Raw genomic sequence first — 13,974 nt, 5'->3', positions numbered from 1 at the left:
CATTCTTTCAGCCGACCCATCGACAGGTCTCATCCGGATCCAGCATCAGGGAACGCCTAGACCGACAGGTGTTCGACTACATCGGGTTAACGGCCGATGTGGACGCTCTGAGAAGTGTTGATCCCCTGGACTACTGGGTGGGCAGGCTTGACCTCTGGCCAGAGCTTGCCCAATTTGCAATGGAACTGTTGGCTTGCCCCTCGTCCAGTGTCCTGTCCGAAAGGACGTTCAGCGCAGCAGGGGGATCGTGACCGATAAGTGCACTCGCCTAGCTAACGACAGTGTTGACTACTTCACATTTATAAAAATGAATGAGGCATGGATCTCGGAGGAATTCAACACGTGACCAGTAGAACATGTATATGAATAACTCTATAAACTATTTATTTAATCAAGCACACGGACCTTTTTTCTACCTTTGGCTCACTTCCTTGTACAAAAAAAAGCACACCGTACTATATGCCTGTACCCTCCTGTTTGAAGAGGTTGAGCGGTGTCATATTTTTGGGTCCCGCAGCGAGTTGCTGGTATCAGTGCTGTTGTCAGTGCTCTCTATCTCGGTGCTGGTGTCAGTGCTCTCTATCTCGGTGCTGGTGTGGTCTCAGTGCTCTCTATCATGGTGCTGGTGTCAGTGCTCTCACGGTGCTGGTGTCAGTGCTCTCTATCATGGTGCTGGTGTCAGTGCTCTCTATTTCGGTGTTGGTGTCAGTGCTCTCTACCTCGGTGTTGGTGTCAGTGCTCTCTATCACGGTGCTGGTGTCAGTGCTCTCTATCACGGTGCTGGTGTCAGTGCTCTCTATCACGGTGCTGGTGTCAGTGCTCTCTATCTCGGCGCTGGTGCCAATGCTCTCTATCTCGGTGCTGGTGCCAATGCTCTCTATCTCGGTGCTGGTGTGGTCTCAGTGCTCTCTATCACGGTGCTGGTGTCAGTGCTCTCACGGTGCTGTTGTCAGTGCTCTCTATCATGGTGCTGTTGCCAGTGCTCTCTATCTCGGTGCTGGTGTCAGTACTCTCTATCATGGTGCTGGTGTCAGTGCTCTCTATCTCGGTGCTGGTGTGGTCTCAGTGCTCTCTATCATGGTGCTGGTGTCAGTGCTCTCACGGTGCTGGTGTCAGTGCTCTCTATCATGGTGCTGGTGTCAGTGCTCTCTATCTCGTGCTGGTGTCAGTGCTCTCTATCACGGTGCTGGTGTCAGTGCTGGTTTCAGACAGTGAGGGAGATAGCAGCAGAGAAGCCAATCAGCAGGCAGTGCCAGCACCATGGCTGAGGATCAGCACTGGACTGGCACCTCCGAACCACCGCAGTGGAGACCTGCATAGGTGCGGGTAAGAGCCAAGAAGAGGGAGGGGCTCAAGCACAGGTTGGCACACTGGAACACTAGCACAGGACTGCTCTGCCCTGACTGTGGCACTGATCATCTCTTGCACCCCCTTCATAGCCTGCCCTGACCTTGCCTCTCCTCCATGGCCTTCATGCGCTACTGAATTGTCAAAATTTCACAGATAAAAAAAAAATACTTGTCGTTGTCAATCCCAGATTCACTTAATACTTTTGTTATGTCAGTGTCCATGTTGTGGGACTATGTGTGCACAGCAAGTATTTTGTGGCTGAAAATATGACCTGGAGGTTTTTAAGGTTCGCCTGCCATTAAAGTCAATGGGGTCCGCCTTGCGGTTTGCGAACTTTTGGCCGCCGGAAGTTCGTCCATCACTAGTTACGAATTATCCGAAATAACGAATGCCGCATCTAAATGAATGTAAGGTAATGAATTAATAATAATAATAATATAATTACCTACCTGTAATTTAATAGTTATTATTTTTAGTTAGTTATGTAGCGGCGGCTCCTGAAGAGCATATGTGTTTTTCAAAGTTAAACTTTACCTAAACTGCAGTTTGGTTTGGGTTTATTTGTCTAAATTGGACCTCTGCATCAGTCTGACTGGACTGTGAGATGTTCATCCTGGCCACAGGGGGCACTGTCTCTTGTGGCAGGCGTGGAACTATGGTCTGGTTGGGTGCTTAAGTTACTCTCTTTCGGAGCCAGGTCATTGGGAGTGGCCCTCTCGCTGTGCCCTCTGTGAGAGGGTATTTAAGATGCGGATGTCACGTGGTTCGGGGGTCCGGTCCAGTATGATGTGCTGATTACAGGGTCCTGGTCCTCCTGATCAGCCCCCAGGAAGGCTATGGCCTGGGATGCGGATCCACCTGACTTTGATGTCTCGGGGCTGGCTAGCCCGAGGCAAGGAAACTAAAGGAGGATTCCGAGGTGGTTGGGTGCCGTCTCTGGTTCGGGAGAGACCCCGTGTACTTCAAGCATCCCCCATCCGGGGGAGGACTCTTTAGAAGAACATCAAGTACGGGTTGGTTTTCTTAACAAGAGCCTGGAAGGGCTGAAGTAACCGAGAGAATCTGGTCTTGTGGATATAGCCAAGCAGGCTGAAAGATCCAGGTATCCTACAAGTGTTCTGAAGCTTAGTTCCCCTACATGTTCTGCAACAACATCTGTGACAGAGACTTTGTTCCTGAGTAAGCACCTTGTTGGCTGCTAGGCCTTGTGAGAGAGGGACTGTCCAACCTGAGTGAACATCCAGCTGCAAATGGCTATTCTCTGGATGCAGTCAAAGTAAGCAAGTTCCTTAACGTTTTTTGGACTTTGACACTAAGAGTACCTGAACTTCCTTTTCCAACCCTCTGATTCCAAGTTGAAAGACTGTTCAATGGTTTGAGTTTTGCAAATAAAATCCATTCAAGTGGATCTATTGTCAGTCTCAAGTTACTGGGCCATCCACCACGGGACATCCCCTAGACGTGCAACAAGGAGAACGGCAAGTAACGGTAAGCCCAAAAATAACCAGCAGCACATTCCGGGGGGTTAATGCTACAGTTATTATTTCAGATTTTCAGGTTTTTGCATTCTTGCTCTTTTAAATTTTCAGGTTTTCATTCTTATTTTCGGATTTTTCGAATTTCCTGAGTTTTCAAATTTTCTGAATTTTAGAATTTTCGTTTTGGGAAAAATTTGTTAAAGGGTTTTCGTTAATTGAATATTTCCAAATTAACGAATTTGTAGAATTTTGTTGAGAAAATAAATTCGGAATTAAACTAATTGCACATGTCTATCAGTCCCCATTAGTGCAGCCTCATCAGTGCACAGTGAAGGAAAAAAAATTACCTGTTTCCAAAATTTTATAACTAACTATGAAAAGTTTTTTTTTTTCAAAATGTTTGGTCTTTATTCATTTATTTATCAAATAATAATAAAAAAAAAAAAAATAAAGTATATTAGAAGAGAGAGCAAGATTGGGACTTTAAATGAAGCACACATCAGTAAAAAAGTAAGTCAAGTGACTATAATATTTATTATATAAAGTCCATGATATGTTATACAAACATTCCGGGTATCAACCTCAAAAATGCCAAGGGCATACAGCCTCCACACGATAACTCATGGACTGGTATTACACAATAATTTACAATCGAATACAAATTCATATAAAACATAAAAAGCAATAAATACATGTATAAACATATCCTACTGTAGTTGAACCCAAAATGGTCAAGATAACCATGGTAAGTGAATAATAGATTAAAAAAAGTTTTTTGAATAACCATGCCTAAGTAATGAATTATAAGACGGAGAAGATCAAATAAATCTTGATATTCCATGGTTGAGACAAAGGATAATGGCCAACGGCTCTACGCGTTTCGCGGTATTCCAACCGCTCATCAGAAGCATGCAACATGGAATAATTCTGAAAATTATATATAAAATAAAATGAAAATTTGAATTAATTGATAAAAAATTAGCGGAGTAATTTAATTATTATAATTAATTTCAAGGCTGGGCGTCAAACTCACATCTGCATCAGCGGGCCAGTAAAACAGCATCTGGGTCCGCAAAAAGAACCGCAGTGCATAGCCACCAGGCACCGAGGCAGCCCGCGGGAAAGGTAACCACCAATGCAGACACTTCCAGGGTGGGAGGATGCAATACCTGTGAAGTGAATGCAAATATCTATCTGAAAAATCTATGTGTGACAGACCAGATAAGGATCTGTCTTTGTGTGAAAATATATTTGTATAAGAAGATAGGGTGAAGAATGAGGGAGCAAAAAAAAAAAAAAAAAAAAAAAAAGGGGGGGGCACCAAAACATGAAGATAAAAAGTGTGAGCAAGAAAATACCAGACTAAGATGATTAGATAAGTGAGCTAAATATCGTGAGAATAAGTGAAAGTTCAGGGAGGAAAAGAGAGATGAATGTATGTAGCCCAACCTGTGAAGCGCCCACAATGGAGAACCATCCTGATCCCAAACACCGGCGCCATGCTGGCGAACACACTACCGGAGAGTAGGACTGCCTTCACCTGGGCGGCTCAGCCGTCAGGCGATTAGCGCCAATCCATCTCCACAGTGTGATTGCGGAAGAATGACTATCCGACGGCACCAGAGAGCCATGAGGACGCCTAATGCCCGGCACATATAACATGACGTCAGTGAAAAGGGACCAAGTATCCACCCCCTCAACATGGCCAGAAGGCGGGGAGAGGGGAGGAGCACCGCATAGCACACCCAGTGCGTGGAGGTCAGCAGTAACGGTCAAATCAGCGAAGCCCAAGCCGCTGTCAAGGGCCCACGGATGCAGTACAAGCGGGACGCATTAGCCAATATATCAATAAATAATAACTATTGGGCCATTTTTGACAACAGCCTATACATGCTAGCAAGAGTATTCTACAGACTACTGATGTGTGCTTCCATCCCGGGTATTTGATAATAAAAAAGGGAAAAAGTTTTTGGGACTTTAAATGAGGCTGGCACTAAAGGAATGCCTGTCTCCATCCCTATCAAAAATATATTAGAAGAGAGAGCAAGATTAAAAAGATTATTTGTGTGAAAAAAATAACAATTTTGTTTGGGTACAGTGTTGCATGACTGCGCAATTGTCATTCAAAGGGCAACTGAAAGCTGAAAATTGGCCTGGGCAGGAAGGGGGTACAAGTGCCCAGTAGGCAAGTGGCTAATAGCAAAACAAAAACTTTTTGTGATATGGCATTGCATTGCTTTAACTGACAATTGCGCGGTCGTGTGATGCTGCACCGAAACACAATTTATGTCCTTTTTTGCCCACAAATAGAGCTTTATTTTTGTGGTATTTGATCACCTCTGCAGTTTTTTTTTTTTTGTGCTATAAAAAAAAGAAGAGTGACAATTTTGAAAGAAACACAATATTTTATACTTTTTGCTATAATATATATTCCAATTTAAAAAAAAGTTTAGGACGATATGTATTCTTCTACATATTTTTGGTAAAAAAAAATTGCAATAAGCGTATATTGATTGGTTTGTACAAAAGTTATAGCGCCTACAAAATAGGGGAAAGATTTATGGCATTTTTATGGCGATTAGCGATTTTTATCAGGACTGCTATATAGCTGCGGACAAATCTGACTTTTTTGACAAATTTTTGGGACCATTGACATTTATACAGCGATCAGTGCTATAAAAATGCACTGATTACTGTATAAATGTCACTGGCAGGGAAGGGGTTAACACTAGGTGGTGAGCAAGGGGTTAACTGTGTTCCTTAAGTGTGTTCTAACTGTGGGGGGTGGGGGAACGGGACTGACTAGGGGAGGAGAAAGATCAGTTTTCCTAGTTAGTAGGAACACACAATCTCACTCCTCTTCCCTGTGTTTACACAGGTCCCGTCCTCGCTGTCATGAATGATCACGGGTGCCCGCCGGTCACTCGCATCGGCTCTGGGGACATGCGCGCCACCAGAGTGCCAACGTACAGCTACAGCGCTTCGCACAAGGAATGTGTTTATGTTATAACAAAAGTAAAAAAACATATTTCTCCATTTTCCTGAAGGTGAGGTTAATATAACCCAGAACAGAGTTCTCCCATATATCAGAGTTTGTAGGATTAACCCCTTACACTGCAAGGGGAACTCTGATGTAAAGGGGATTGCTGCGGATCATGATGTAAGGAGCAATTCTGCAGACTTTGGAGTAAGGGGGAACTCTGATATAAGATGGTCTCTGATCACCAGAGTTCCCACTTACTTCAGGGTCTGCAGAGTTCCTCCTTGCACTGTAAGTGAACTCTGAGGACACTGATTTAAGGGGGAACTTCGAGAACTCTGATGTGGGGGGGACTCTGGTCACCACAGATCACCTTCCGCAGAGTGAATACACTAAGGAAAGGGGGGTTACCGATATAAGGGGAAACCTTTATATTGGCACCCCCTTACCTTACTATTCACTTCTCGCTTACATCAGTGACCCTCCCCCCTAGGAGCGGCCTTGCGGCGCTGTCACTGGCCTCCTCTCAGGTGAACTGTGCCGCACTCAGTCAGACAGTCCTCTCCGGGCTCCAGCTTGGCAGCTCTGGTTCAGCTTCATCCTATATTCTCCTGGACCTGTCCACGGTCCACATATGTCTGACTACTTCCGTGACCCCTGTCCTGGTGGTGCTCCCGCTCTTGACTCCTCCTCCACAGAGACTGCAGGCATGATACAAGACAACAGATGGTCAGAGATTGCAGACATAATGCAGGAGATGGTTAGAGGCTGTGGACATGATGCAGGAGATGGTTAGAGGCTGTGGACATGATATATGGTTAGAGGCTGTGGACATGATAGATGGTTAGAGGCTGTGGACATGATAGATGGTTAGAGGCTGTGGACATGATGCAGGAGATGGTTAGAGGCTGTGGACATGATAGATGGTTAGATGCTGTGGACATGATAGATGGTTAGAGGCTGTGGAGATGATGCAGGAGATGGTTAGAGGCTGTGGACATGATAGATGGTTAGAGACTGTGGACATGATAGATGGTTAGAGACTGTGGACATGATAGATGGTTAGAGACTGTGGACATGATAGATGGTTAGAGACTGTGGACATGATAGATGATTAGAGACTGTGGACATGATAGATGATTAGAGACTGTGGACAAGATAGATGGTTAGAGACTGTTGACATGATAGATGGTTAGAGGCTGTGGACATGATAGATAGTTAAACGTGATAGATGGTTAGAGGCTGTGGACATGATAGATGGTTAGGGGCTGTGGACATGATAGATGGTGAGAGGCTGTGGACATGATGCAGGAGATGGTTAGAGGCTGGTGGATGGGGAAGATGGAGGAAAGGAGGGGCAGAGTCAGGTGGATGGAGGAGAAGGGGAGACAGAGCCAGATGTACAGAAGGGGGGGGAGGGAGCCAGGTGTACAGAAGAGAGGAGGGAATGGAGCCAGGTGTACAGAAGAGAGGGGGTAGGATGGAGTCCACTGGAGGGGAGGACGGCTTATCCTCAGCCTCATTCTGAAACAGATGGAATACTATCTGCAGATACCTTTGATTCCCCTTCAGGAATATAATAGATCCCTTCAGACATGCCAGCTGTGCTGCACACATCATTATACCTGGATTCTTGCACTGGCGGTTGGCTGGTGGAGGTGTTACATTCTGGAGTTGAGCTTGTGAAGGAAGAGGTGTTACTGACAGCATGATTATCCAATCAGAATCTCCCCAGCGATGCGCTCCAGCTCACTCCTGAGTAAAAAGGTGCCAATCGCCATTACGTCACTGCACCCACCCACGTTCAGCTGATTTCAGTTAAGCCCAGCCGAGGAGTCTGGTGGCTTCAGAACTGTGCATGCGGACATTTACAACAGTCTGTTTAAGTCACCATCAGAAGATGGACTACACTGTAGTCATAAACGGATGGACATTGTCAGCAACAATACTCAGGTAGGGCGTGGAATTTAAACAATGCTCAATTGGTCAGTGGTGGCCCTTAATGCCGGGCGCTGGGGCACCGCCCCCCTTATCCATGCGTCCGGCCCCCTAATCTACATACAGGGCACGAGACGCATGGATTTCAATGGATCACAGAGAAAATGTGTAGAAAAATATTACATTTTATTACATAAATGAACAACTTGTGATGAAACATATAATACAAAACATTGGATAAAACCAGAACGTACAAATGAAAACCTAAAATTGAAAGACCAACTAGGAACCAAAGCCCAGAAGCTGCCACAACGACAGACCATCCAACGCATTTCAAAAAACACCAATGGTTTATTTATCTTCCTCGGGGACTTAACCAGGCTCATTATTTTCAGAGCCATTCAGATCCATAAGAGATCGGCCAGATTTTGGCTTGATCTGTTGTCCGTGTCTCAGGTTTATCTGGTAATTTGGACAGGGCACCGTGGAGGAAAAGGTATAATCCCAACTGGGATCTGCAATAGGCTTACTTCTGTATTGGCCAGACGTGGCTCCAATCGTCTGTCTATCTTGCTGACCAACAATTGGAGCCACGTCTGGCCAATACAGAAGTGAAGCTATTACAGATCCCAGTTGAGGTTATAACTTTTCCTCCACAGGGCCCTTTCCAAATTACCAGACAAAATTGGGACACGGACAACAGATCATGCCAAAATCTGTCCGATCTCTTATGGGTCTACTTGATACACTATTATCAACCTTTTGAGAATGTTAATTCTTAATACTTCTTGCGGTTGGGATTCCCCATTGCTCAACGCAGCATATCCCTGGGGGACACAATTCCAATTTTGGGTGTATAGCATTCTTTCACGTGCACTTGGTGGATGAATACTCCTCACTGATCCTTTTATCTTTTGACTGAATTATTGTATTTGGGTTGGTGAAACTCTCATAACGGCGACCCAACACTCACCTCTGAAAATAATAAGCCCGGTTAAGTCCCTTGATGGGCACACGTGGCTGCATATACTGGACAGAAGTGGCTGCATATGATTTGAACAAGTGGCTACATATACTTGGCACAAGTGGCTGCATTTGATCGGCACAAGTGGCTGCATTTACTGGGCACAAGAGCCTGCATATGATGGGCACAAGTGGCTGCATTTGATCGGCACAAGTGGCTGCATTTACTGGGCACAAGAGCCTGCATATGATGGGCACATGTGGCTGCATTTTATTGACACAAGTGGCTGCATATGATTGGCACAAGTGGCTGCATATGATGGGCACACGTGGCTGCATATACTGGACATAAGTGGCTGCATATGATTTGAACAAGTGGCTGCATATACTGGGCACAAGTGGCTGCATTTGATTGGCACAAGTGGCTGCATTTACTGGGCACAAGTGGCTGCATGTTATGGGCACAAGTGGCTGCATATGATGGGCACAAGTGGCTGCATATGATGGGCACAAGTGGCTGCATTTTATTGGCACAAGTGGCTGCATATGATGGGCACAGTGGCTGCATTTGATGGGCACAGTGGCTGCATTTAATGAGCACAGTGGCTGCGATTGATAAGCACAGTGGCTGCGATTGATGAGCACAGTGGCTGCGATTGATGAGCACAGTGGCTGCGTTTGATGGGCACAGTGGCTGTGTTTGATGGGCACAGTGGCTGTGTTTGATGGGCACAGTGGCTGCATTTAATGGGCACAGTGGCTGCGATTGATGGGCACAGTGGCTGCGATTGATGGGCACAGTGAGGCTTCAATTGATGGTGGGGGTTCAGTATTTTTCAGTTTGTTTGCACCCCCCAAAAATTTGGAGCACCAGCCACCACTGCCCCCTAGTCACAAGCATTAAAGAAGGGTGGGAGAACTTCCTGGCTCTACCCAGAAGATTTTTGCAGGCCACCCCCCCCCCCCCCCCTTCCAATGAGTGTAATTTACAAAGTATAATCAACTCTGATTTAGAGCATGGTTTCAAGATAACAGCCATAGCAGTTTCTGGGGATAAGAAAATCACATCATGTATGAAGATCCAGGGAAGACATTAATTATGGATTAGATGGTCCATTAAGAGTATTAGTTTTAGTCGTTGTTTTATTTATGACCTCAGCGCTCCGGCAGCAGTTAACATGCCGCGATGCACTTCTCACCTGGCTGACAAGCTGGATGGATAATTGTACAGGATGAGAATTTTGCACATTACGGGCCAAAAATATAATTGCTCTTCCGCAATAAATCCTGGAACATTTAACACTAGCGTGATTGTTCAAGCATTATAAATATGCCTCTGTCATAGCATAATGCAACGATAAAGCCATTTAAACTTGAATTTATTTCATTTTCTGCAGGAGGAGTCAAACTTTTTATACTAAAATGATCCATCCAACTGCCTATATTTCAACTAAAGCTGAACTCAGAGCAAATATGAAAAAACAAACAAAAAAAACCCACCATTAACCAATAGAGCTCTTAAAATTTTACCCCCTTTTGTGGCAATTTTTAGTTTTTCAGATACAGCATTGCATTATTTTTACTGACAATTGTGTGGTTGTGCAAATAAAATTGATCCCCCCCCACAAATAGAGCTTTCTTTTGGTGGTATTTTATCACCTCTGTGTTTTTTATTTTTTGCGCTATAAGTGCTCATGCACACGGACGTTTTAAAAAACTGGCTGCAAAGCTAGCTCCGACGCCTGGAAAAATCGGCGTCAAAAACGCGATTTTTACCGCGTTTTGCATTGGCGTTTTTGCGCGTTTTTTAGCGTTAGCGTTAAGTAGCGTTTTTAAAGAAACACATCTCTTGGCTATAGCACTCAGAAAACAAAGAAAATATGTTGCGCGTTTGTGCGCGTTTTCCCGCGATTCGCGTTTTTACAGCTCTAGCTCCGCGCCAGGGAACGCACTGGTCCTGGGTTTTTTTTACAGCTTAAAAACGCCTATGCCATTTGCAGCTCAAAAACGCCTAGGTGGGCATGAAGCCATAGACTAACATGGACAGGCCTTTTTAAGCTGCAAAAAACGCTCAAAAAAGCGGCTGTAAAAACGTCCGTGTGCATGAGGCCTAAACAAAAAAAAAAGGCCGACAACTTTAAAAAAAAAAAAAAAACAGTATTTTTTTACTTTCAGCTATAAATCATACCCAATAAAAAAAATGTAAAAAAAAATTCAGTTTAGGTCAATATGTATTCTGCTACATATTTCCGGTAAAAAAAATCCCAATATGATATTGATTAGTTAGCGCAAAAGTTATAGCGTCTACAAACAATGAGTTAGAGTTACGGAACTGTTATTTATAAATTTTTTTACTAGTAATGGTCCTTGGGGACCTTAAAGGGGTTGTAAACCTTTGTGTTTTTTCACCTTAATGCATCCTATGCATTATAGCGGGGGTTCCCACTTAAAAAAAATAAAAAAATTAAAAGTCAGCAGCTACAAATACTGCAGCTGCTGACTTTTAATAATCGGACACTTTCCTATCCCAGGATCCAGCGATGCGGGGGATCGAAGCCCCGCTCATCTCCCGCTTCGTTCGGCGGCATTGTAACTGTGGGCGCCTGACTGTGGCTTCACAGCTGGGCACCCATTGCGCATTGTCGTCGGATGATTGACAAGAAGGAGGGGGCAGAGCTGAGCCCTTCCTACGCTGAGGGGAAGTGACGTCAAGAGCCCAGGCACTGAAGGAGGCAGACTACGAGGGACCCCCTAGCACATTTTTGAACTTTTATTAAAAAAATATTTTTTTTAAGCACATTCATGATTTTTTTTTTTTTTGGGGTGGAACACCACTTTAAAGCGGGGTTCCACCCATCCGCTTATCGGAACCCCCCCCCCCTCCGGTGTCACATTTGGCACCTTTCAGGGAGGAGGGGGGTGCAGATACCTGTCTAAGACAGTTATTTGCACCCACTTCCAGGCATAGACTCCCACGGGAGTCTATGCCGTTTCCTGTCTCACCTCGCTGTCTGCTGGGACACACATGGGTCACAGAGACAGCGCGGACCATTCCTAGTGCGCTGCGCGACTTGCGCATGCGCAGTAGGGAGCCGGAAAGTGAAGCCGCAACGCTTCACTTCCTGATTCATTCACCTAGAATGGCGGCAGCAGCAGCCGAGACCCGAGACATCGCTGGACCCTGGGACCCAGCTGCAGTATTTATAACTGCTGGCTGTTAATATTTTTTTTGGTAGGTGGAATCCCTCTTTAAGGTGAAAAAACGCCTGCCAGAGAACGGCCCCCATCCGCCTTATTTTACTTACCTGAGCCCTGGAACTTGACCCGGTGGGGACACACTGTGTCTCTGTCCAGGGTTCTCGGCTCTTGATTGGATAGATTGATAGCAGCGTAGCCATTGGCTCCTGCCGCTGTCAATCAAATCCAATGATGTGGGCACCGGGCCGAGTCATACATTTGGCGGCTATGGACCCCAAATTCTGGACTCTGGAGGGCGCCCGCAATGTAACACCCCCCGGGAGAGTGTTTCTCCTAGGGGGTTATCTGAAGTGGGGAGGAGCCACGAGAGCCACCGGGGGACCCCAGAAGACAAGGTTCAGGGCCAAACGAGAGGAGTGGAAGCACAACTCTGAAAGACAAAATGGAAAAGGAACAAACTAAGTGTAGTATTTAAGAACTCATTTAATAGGACAAACAAGCCAAATGGCTACTCACAAGGAGATGATAATATTCAGGCATATATAGGATAGGGGATCCGGGGTCGCTGTGCAGTCCACGGTGTAGGGAGCTGTGTTCCAGCAAACAAGATGACCACCCACAGGGAGGTGGAGCAGCGGTAGAGCCTCTGTGGATGTCCGGAAGGCTACTGGTAACATGTTTAATCGCTATCACCCATATCGGCGATTGTAGAATGTCTTTATAGTGTCATGTAATGTATGTATTCATAGCTAGGGATGAGACCGGTGTTCGTTTCGAACCCATGTTCGAATCAAACATTGGCCGTTCGTCCGTTCGTCGAAAACAGAACTTTGTGGGCCGTTCGCATCAAATTCGTGTGATACGAACGGCCCACAATGCTCTGCGCCAGTCGCAGTGCATTGCTGGCTGATGATTGGCCAAGCATGCACTGTGACCGCACATGCTTGGTCAATCACAGCGCCGGCAGCAAGGAGAGCCATAATTGGCCACAGGTTGGATGCCTGTGGCCAATTATAGCTCAGGGGGTATAGTACACGCCCCATACTATATAAGGCCGCCAGCGCGGCGGCCTTGTGTAGTGTGTTGCGGCATTCATATAGAGAAGGATAGGCAGGGACAGTGTCAGTTGTGCTTTACTTCTTTAGATAGCTCTGTTACAGTGAGTGTAGTGTTCAGGGAGAGAGCAGGATAGGCAGGGACAGTGTCAGCTTTGCTTTGCTTCCTAACCTAGCGCTGTTACAGTGGGTGTAGTGTGCCTCCTGCACAGCATACACCTGAATCTACCCCCCCCCCCCTCATTGCTGGTGTTGTGTAGTTCATTTGTGCAACACAGGCATCTGCCTAACATTAACATAACATATTTTGGGTGCGGGGTTCCCCTTAATATCCATATAAGACCCAAAGGGGCTGGTAATGGGCTAGTGTAGGGGGGTGATGGGGTAGCCATGCCATTTTTCTCAAATATTTTCCTCCATATTGCCAGGACAAGACATTACTTAATAATTACTTAATTAATGCTTTAACAGCCGCAAGCAGTTTTAAATGGCTTTTTTTCCTTTACAAATGTCATTTTGTGCAGGGACTGTTCTAAACATGGGAAACACGTGCCACTTCACAGGCATACTTTAGACACCCCCCAGGTACGATATACGATATTTAAAGTAATATTTCACTTTTTTTTCACTTTATGCATCATTAAAATGACTGCTCCAAAAAAAAAAAGGTCAGTTTTTAAAACTTCTTTTTGCATTAATACATGTCCCCTGGGGCAGGTCCCGGGGTCCCCAAGCCCTTTTTAGGACAATAACATGCATATTGGCCGTTATAATTAGCACTTTAGATTTCGAACGTTCGCGTCCATTGTAATTAATAGGGTTCTAACGTTGCGCGAACTTTCGGTCCGTTCGCAGGTTCTGGTGCGAACCAAACCGGGGGGGTGTTCGGCTCATCCCTATTCATAGCCAATCTTACTTACCACTTCCCCTTGTATACTTGTGGTTCTACCCATTTGTAGTTCTGATAAGATTGTTAATATGCTTGTTATCATATATAAGCAACTTGAGACAG

Source organism: Lithobates pipiens, unplaced genomic scaffold (assembly GCF_037356315.1).
Source record: "Lithobates pipiens isolate NorthernLeopardFrog02 unplaced genomic scaffold, aLitPip1_a1.2 Scaffold_19, whole genome shotgun sequence".
Lineage (NCBI taxonomy): Eukaryota > Metazoa > Chordata > Amphibia > Anura > Ranidae > Lithobates > Lithobates pipiens.
Note: the sequence above shows the minus strand (reverse complement) of the source record.